Here is a 9,345-nt window from a genome sequence, read left to right on the forward strand (position 1 = left end):
AGAAAGTAATATAGGTAAAAGCGGGAATTATTAAATCTATGTTTTTAAAGAAAATTCAAATTATCCCATTAAGGGTATTTGTGAAGTCTGTTAAGGATATTTGTGAAGACTTATAAAAAATAAGGGCGTTTATTCAATTTCCACAATTTATATTGATAACCCAAATTTTCATGTGATCTCAATTTTGCTAAGGTTGTCTAGTTGTCATTCAATTTAAGCATTCAACTAGAAAAAAATAGTCTGCTAATTTCGCCATCTATGTTTTTTCTCTCGAAAATCTCCAAACCGCTAAACCTCTCTTACTATGTCGTGGATCCTAAAGTTGAATGTTGACTTGGACAGTGATATGGCACGCGGAAGAAAATAGAAATAGTAACAGAAACAAGGGAGAACCCACTTCCAAAACAGTAAAGAACAACTATAGTCTAAGAATAAACAATTCCAGTGACATATTATCAATAAACAAGACAAGATAATAAATCAATGATAAGGTTGATTAACCAAAGAACTTACTTGAATAAATAATCAGATTCAATAACATGAGCTAATCCAAGCTGATTACAATGATAAACCAAATGGCTATTTATAGTCATGGAACTGACCTGAACTGTAGTCTATTCTAACTACTTAAACTCATATATATACTGCCGATAACAATACTATCACTTAGCTTATTTGACTCGTGCAACTAACTAACAGACTCAAAGTAAATGCCAACTAAACAGATTAAAACACTAAAGACTAAGCAATATATGGACCTGCACTTGACTAAGAAGACTCACATAATAAAAGGGCTTCAAATACGTCCGGTATTAGGCTCCCCCACCGTGACTAAACTCACCTCGAGATTGCCTTGAGTAGCGATACTATTAAACTTAGCATCATTGGCGGTAACAACAATAGTAAGAGTCTTGTTTGGTAGCACGCCTTTCTCATCTCTGACTTGATTTTTCTTGGTTGGAAACAACAACACCTTTGTTCCCCTCCAATAAAACTCATAGATATTTTCTTTTCCATGGAAAAGAGCATCAACACCAAACTTCCACGGCCTTCCCAAAATAACATGACATGAATCTATGTCTATTACTTCACAAATGATACTACCGCGGTAAACCCTTCCGAATGCAATCGGAATTTTGCAAACCCTTTCAATTCGAGTTTCCATCCCTGTCTTGATCCAACCAACACGATAAGGGTGTGGGTGGCTCTGTTGGTAAGACAAGTTCCCGAACTAATCCCAAGGAAACAAGATTTTTGTACTTCCACTATTAATAATAAAATCGCATACGTTTTCTAAGATAATACCTTTGAACATGAACAATTCATTTCTTTGATATTCTTCATTTACTTTCGGAACAAGCAGTATTTTCCTATTCCTTCCTTCACACTGGACTAGTTTTCTTATCACAATACAAGTCCCCTTGAAGTCATCAGCAAAGACACAATCAACAGCCTCTTCTTCTTCATATAGTTTGAGATCTGTAGCTTTACCATCTTCTCCTTCGACTAGTTCAATTGATCGTCATTTTGGACATTGATGTAGTTTTACAGCGGTAAGAAAAGGATCGTTCGCTCGGACTATTTGAAGATTCGGTTTAAGATTAATAAAAGAAAATACTAAAGAAAAACTAATTAAATTTGATTATTTTTAACCAAGGAGAGATAAATCTATGGTTTTGGATTCCACTACTTCTTTTGTTTGTAAACTCAATAATGATTCCTTTGACACAATACTCCTAATTTACTCAAAACAGTTTCGAACTCAATCTCATGCTTTGAAAGATATAACGTTAGAAGTTCTTTTCTTTTATGACTCTCGTCGTTATTTTAAAGCCTAATTTTCCTTCGCTTATAAAAGATCGGTAGAAACTACCCAAAACAATTATTGTGAAGCATGTAAAGAAGAGAAATTTTTCAATAAATTAAAAGCACAGATATGGAATAAATATGTCAAAGAAATTAAATATTAAATATTACTCATCAAAAATAGTTTCTTCATCCACCCTAGCGCAGGAATTACTCCATTATTACAAAAGAGAAATAAAAACAATGAAATAAAAACTCTACTCTTTCGCTCAGACTCCGGACCTCCCCTTTTTCTTGTATCCACAACGTATTTATAGCTTCCAAAGGAATCCACTTTACTTTTCTATTCACCACTACCACATCATCACCGATTGAGAATACGACACACGTCAAGACAATGAAAAATCCTCCAATAAGAATGTGTCAGCGTCAGATAATATAATTCTCATACATTTACAATTTTCCTTATTTGGGAATTATTTATTCTTTATTAACTCCAACCATAAAGAATATTATTCTTTCCATACGCTTCATATAATTAATTCCCTTCGATTACTCCATGTAGATTTCTTACTTAACACTTTTAATTTCTTCATTAAAATAAATATCTCCATATATCTTTTTAATATCTTGTAAATGATGTCGACATAATGGGCTCCACACTTTCCACACTCCCATATCCAAATAATTGGACAAATAAAATAATTCTCCATCTTCTTCCTTTAGGGCCTAGTCCATTAAATTATAAATCCCTTCATTTCCTCCATTTTACGAGTGGAATTCCACATTTTAGTCCATTGAGCTATATTTCCCAAAAACACCTACAAATACACAAAATAGTAAAATAAGTACAAATTTGAGCACCAATAATATATAAAATTGAGACAAATTAGACACATAAATGCATCTATCAAATACCCCCAAACTTATTATTTGCTAGTCCTCGAGCAAATCAAAATAAAATCTCAACTCATTGTCACAGGCATCGCGGTTGCACTTAGCGTGTGCAACAAGCCTTTAAACCCCTAGGTGGCCCTAGTGGCCGAGTTATAGTCTCGGGAGGGTTTACAAGAGGTGTACCCACAAAACCTTTACTCCATACCCTAACTATCTGCGCAGAACCTTGAAAGGCACTAAAGAACCTCCTTGGTTGGCATACTCTTATTGATTACAGGAGGAGGTACCCTGATGCGAAATTCCAATTGTTGTACACGAGTTTGCACTCATATACTAAAATTCATATATAAGTGGCAGAGCTCTACTCAGATAGTCGCACAATGGACATCAATATACGGAATCAAAAAAATTACATAAATAGATTAAGAAGACGGAAATAGAAATAGATGGTTGCGAATGGACGTCAATGCCAAGATGAATCCTGTGACCTAATGGATTGAGATACTGGTCTGGACTAATATCAACACATTTGTCATATACAAGGGAACCAGTGGTCAATAATCCTAATTCTAGATCAACTCCGCTAGCATATACAAGGGAACCAGTGGTCGATTTTATTGAATTTATTCTGGTTGGTCCGATGGTCCGGTCTCAATTGTCTCAATCACCCTATTTCAACCCAGCAGACATCAACATAAAAACTGTGCAAAAAAATAAAAACAGAAGTAATAAGCTGATTCTGAGATACACTAAAACTATCATGTTATTTCTAACACCTGAGCTCTGTGCCTTTATGAATATACTCTATATAGACTAGTATAACATGCACGCGCGATGTGCCTGCCATTCCATTAAAAAAAAACAATCTCTTCATTTAATAATTTTTCAATCAATAATGCATGTTCATATAAATGTATATTTTCGTATGCTATATTTCGCGAAGACAAAAAAACTTCCTTGCTTACGCAAGGTTGATGAGTCCTAAAAAGTGCATATTTCTATATATTTTTCTTGGCATTTAACTCATCTTTTGTGCATTAATTCTACATTTTATCCCATATTTTGTATTTTCATTGTTTTCAAGAATAAATATTTTTATTAATTAATTTTGTATTTCTAGGTTGTAAATAAAGACTAGATGAGTTGCGGAGCAGAAAAGTGGTGAAAAGCTGGGAGGAATTACACAAGGAAGCCGCGAAGAATGTTGTGCACAAGACCAAAAGGCTAGAAGTGGGCTTGAAGAGGAAGAAATTGTTCTTAAAGAAGAAATGGGCTCAGAATTATCCCAAGCCCAACTTATCTCCCAAACCAAAACCCAAATAACCCACTTCTCATGTAGCCGTCAGATTGGATCCATATCATCATCCAACGGTCGCCTCCTCTTCGTGCATCAAAGTCTGAAATTCCTGACCAACACTACAGCACCTAACTCCATCTCACGCCGTTAGTTTCGTTGTATCTCTTCATCCGACGGTCGCTGAAGGCTATGTTTCATCTTATCGTTGGATGCATTTCAGATGTATCGATCAAACACCTATCACTCGCCTAACATCGAAATCTGATGAGCCCGCCTCACACTCGAACAACCTAACCCTATACCCATCGCCAAACACTCCCCTCCTTCTTTCCATCGACTCCATCTTCTCCATTCCGTCTGCAGAGAAAAACTCTGCCACCACCATCACCTCCACTGCCCCGCTCAACCACCACCACAACCACCACCGAGTTCTCATATCAGCCAACAACTACACCCCATCATTCTCCTATCCCCTAGCCACTCATTACATCAACCCCTCAACCTATTCTTCCCACTGAAACCCTAGTTTTAGGGGTTGATGAAATTAGTGTGCTAGAAAGGCAATTGAAGGCATGGGAAGACACAGAAGACGCAATAGAAGAATGGGTCGACGTTATTGAGTGTTTTCAGAAAGTAGGTATGATTTAATTTTGATTTCTTTGAAACCCTAATTCTGATATTTTGGGGATTCGAGGGTTGGACGTGTGCAACTATAAATTGAGACCTTGGGTTGTTGTATAACGCATGCTGGAATAGCCAGTGTCATTTGGTTTGATTTTGGGAGAACTGGATTAGCCAGTCTCTCCAATTTTTGTGTTGTTCCATTTATGTTCACTGTGATGTTTTATGTTTAATACTATGTGATGTTAATGTTTAGTTCCTCAATTGTTCTAAGTTTATCCACTGTTATGTGCTTCCCATGTTATGTTATTGTGTTTAAATTCATGTTTTGTTTCACTGTCAACTGTGAATGTATGTTTATCTTCATGTCTATCATGTTCTGAACCTCAAATGCTAGGATTAGATGAAGCTATGAACCAGTAAGGAGTCAGATCAAATTATAACATTCATGTTGTGTTTGGAATGCTGAGATAGTCTTCATCATGTGCAGCTCATGCCCAATGTTGCTAAGCCCTTAGACTAGTTGTACTTTAATCAGACAATTAGTACTTTGGTAAGTATTTTAGCTGTGATTAGAATATCCCTTAGGTTAATGGTGGATTCAACGTCCTAGTGATCATCCTCTTGTCTTCATTGTTTTCTTATTTCTACTTCACTGTTTTCTTCACATCACTGCCCTTGGCTTAGGCCTTGGTTTATTACACTGTCATTTTATTGTCTTTGCTTCACTGTTTATCTCCATTGTTGTTTGCTGTTTTGTGCCTTTCTTATCACTTGCTGTTCACTGTTACTTTTTTAGTTCATTCTTTTTCTTACTTGTTTCCACTTGTTCACTTGTTTCCACTGTTACTCTTGTCTGTCACTCTTTGTTGCACCATCTCTTTTTCACTCTTTGTCACTTCTCTTCTTCTTTAGTCCACTGTTAGGGTAAAAGGCCAAGAGCCTAGCTAATCTAAAGGCCCATCCAACTGAGCCCAAGGCTCAGTTCATTCCAAAAATCAAAGGTCCAGTCCACTGTGGACTTAATCAAAGCCCAGGTGAAAAGCTAAGGCCCAGTTCACTGTTACCAAGCCCAGTTCAGTCCATCAAAGGCCCAAAATGCTTCACAGTTAATCAAAGCCCATCTTGATCTTATTGTGAAAGCAAAAGCTTCAAAGTTATTCAAAGCCCATTGATATTCAAAACCCTTTGGTACTCAAAGCCCATTAGCAATTTAGAAACCCAAAATAGTTAGAAACTCCAAACACACCCAGTCTCTGTGGATCGACCCGTACTTGCACGAGCTATAACTGACGACCGTGCACTTGCGGTATAACCGTAGGCCCGTTTCATTTCGCTTCAATTTTATACGCTTTCCCGGGCCCACCAAAGGTTCATCCACATCACCGACTGGAATCACCAGCTGCACTACATATTCATCTTCGGATGTAAAAGATTTGCTTTCTCCCGCAAAGGTGACCTGCTAAGAGCAAAAGTGACCTATTAAGAATATTATGACTCAACATTATTGGTTACAGAAAATACGTAGGTTGAAATAAACATCAGATTAGGGGTAGACAGCCTTGAGTGACATTTTTCTCCAGTTACGAACCATTAGATCCTAATAATTTATGGAATTCCGCTTAAAAGTGTTTCCCCTTGCGATCTTCTGACCAATTTTCCACTGAAAAGGCGAGACAGACTCACATGATCTACCAATGTGGATCCCATTTTAAGTAGTGCTCAAATTCATAGAAATCAAAGCCAGGTGCTAAATTACATTTATTAGAATCAATAAAATCAGTGCTAAATAAAATAATATACACACTATTTCCAAGTGAAAATATCCACCAAACCTCAAAAAAAAAAAGATAAAACACTTTGACAAATGATAACCTCACAGAAGCAACTAAAACAAATACTGATCCGGAATCAGTATCTACTCAACATCAGAGATTATCATGCATGCCAACCAACACGATCATCATAGATACTGACATATGCATGTTCTTAACATTTGGTGAGAGGCATATTATCATCAAAATAATACTTCAGAAAATGTGCTAAAAAGAATACCAAAGCTCTAAACATTTGACTCTTATTTATCCCAATGCAGTCTACTCATAAAAGGATCTACTTGTAATGGTTCCAAATAGGCCTACTCAGGGAAGTACCGCATACAGATTACAGAATTATTGAGCTAAAAAATGCGATTACTATCATAGCTGATCTTATGCAATCGTTGACAGTCACCTAATAGCCCAATTTTGAAGCCTAATCCCACACAACATTTTTACCAATTACCCTCTTAAACCCCCAAAAATCGTAAGTGCATTTTTGTTTATGTTCACCCTTGACCTACCATAAAAGAAACAGTCAACATAACCATCATAATTTATACTTCAATTAAAGGTTTATATAGGGTTCGAGGTTACCTTGAATCCATGGAGGAAAAAATGAGCAATCTTAAATTCTGGAGGTAAACTCCATAGATTTCTTGGATTCTTAGTCTCCTTATTTCGACGACTATGATCGATCAGTTTTTCATCTGTAAGTAACAACAAAATTAAAAAACCAAGTGAAACCCACATCTTACTATCAAGTTAAACCCAGTCAAACAATTCACCACCACAACATCAGCTGAAATTAAATTCACTAAAATTGACTAAACCACATTGTAACTAAATTCTAAATACTAATTAGGAAAGAAAAATATGATTGAGATACAGGGAGAAAAAACAAAAACAAATTCAGACGCAGACAGACAAAGTCACATCAAGGTTTAATTAAGCTACCATCTAAATGATAATTACTATTATATCTAACTAAGTCAAGCCAACTTAAATTACAAAACAGTAGTGTGAAGAAACTCAGGTTACTTTTAGTTTTAGAAGAATGCTTCACTACTCTGGAAACTAAAACTTCTATTACTCATGCTCTGTGTGCCACAAGTATGTATAGCCTGAACTAAAAATCAAAAGAGAAACTGAAGTTTACAAATTTACATAGCCTCTATAAATTCCAATTTAGAACCGTTTTTTCTTATAGAAAAATCAGCAAACAACTAAGGTTTACAAATTTTAGAAATCAAATTCACAAATATAATGGGTTCACCGAAAAGCAAACGAAGTTAGAATATCTTCTCCGAAATTTTATCTGACATTATAAGAAATAAGATATGGATAAAATTGTAACTTAAATTGGGTAGCAAAATTCAAAGTTTAACTCAAATATATATGATTTGAAAATCGGTGATTGAAATTCCCAAATTTAAGTGAATCAGATTACAGTTTAGAATTTCACTAACCTGGGTTGAAATGTGATGTTAAGGTTTCACATGTTCCGATATCATAAGAAATGGAAAGCAATTGCAATGGTGCTGAAATTTGGAAGCCAAAATTCGAAATTTAGGTCAAAAATAATGAGTTCAAAATCGATGACATAAATTATCAAGACTAAGAATCGACTAACCCGGATTGAAATCTTCTTTCATGGAAAGCAGTTGCAATGGTTGCTGAAATGAGAAGCCAAAAATTAGGTCAAAATCGTTGACTGAAATTGTCAAAATTAAAGAAGAATAAGATTAAGAATCGAATAACCTGGGTTGAAATCTATTGTTAGGTCTCATAGTTGTCCTAGATGTTGTTCTTCTTTCATGGCGAGGTGTTTCAGAAACCATGGCGGAGATGGTGAAGGTGTTTCAGACGAAAAGAGATTGAGACAGAGAAAACGAAAGTGAAAATGCAATCTGGTTTTCTTCTGATTAGTCAAGTTCCAGTGGTACCCTTTGGTGCAAAGTTGTGACGGAGAAATAAGCGAGGGAAGTTAAGTAAAAAAGGGGGGCCACGGTTGAAAAGTCCCCCTTTTCTTTATTATAGTAAGATGTTTCCATATATTCATATTGATTCCTCAACTCCTACTACCAAGATGCTTCCATCCACTTAGATTGGTTAGTGTCATCCTTAATATGCATAAATTTCTAGGCTCTGGAATTTTTTTTTTATTATATTTATTATTAAAAACTAATTCAAAGTTTTTCCCTCACCCCCAAGCTTAAATCTAACATTGTCCTCAATGTTTCAAAATGAAAGTGCAGTACCAAAAAATAAGTAACAAGAGGAAACAATAAAGAGAGAAGTCAGAAAGATAGTACCTGGATGAAGCGTAACAATCCTTCAATGGGGAATAAGACAAAAAATAAAAGCAAAAACAAAATTAATATACAACAAGAGGAGGATCCTCCAGAGGCACCTTAATATCACCATGTATGGGTTGCATCCCTACACCGCTAAGTTTATTGTTATCATCCAGACTTCGGTAGAATTATTAGTCACCACATAAAATCATAAAGTAGTAGTCGGAACATATGTGGGTCATCAAAACCAAATAAAGCTACCACAAAAAGAAGAAAACTGCATCAGACCAAGAAAGTGAACCAACCAAATGCACCCTTATCAAGTTTTCTATTTAAAACAACTATATCTAGTTGTGTTTCGGGTTCAGGTTTTATAAAAGGGTCTAGATAAAAAAAAATCATTGGTTGAGTTTCCTCATAGACAGGATCCGCGGGATCAAGTCGTAGAGTCTGCAAAAACTCAAATAAAAATTTAAAAACACATAATAATAACCTGAATAATTGTGGATTCTCAAAGTCAATTATATTTGACTTACACAGTTGACCATAATGGTGGTCATTCTTGTGTCGACAATTCTAATCTCCTAAAATAATTAGGTTTAGTTCTAAA

This window comes from Papaver somniferum, unplaced genomic scaffold (genome assembly GCF_003573695.1).
Source record: "Papaver somniferum cultivar HN1 unplaced genomic scaffold, ASM357369v1 unplaced-scaffold_18, whole genome shotgun sequence".
In the NCBI taxonomy this organism is placed as follows: Eukaryota; Viridiplantae; Streptophyta; class Magnoliopsida; order Ranunculales; family Papaveraceae; genus Papaver; species Papaver somniferum.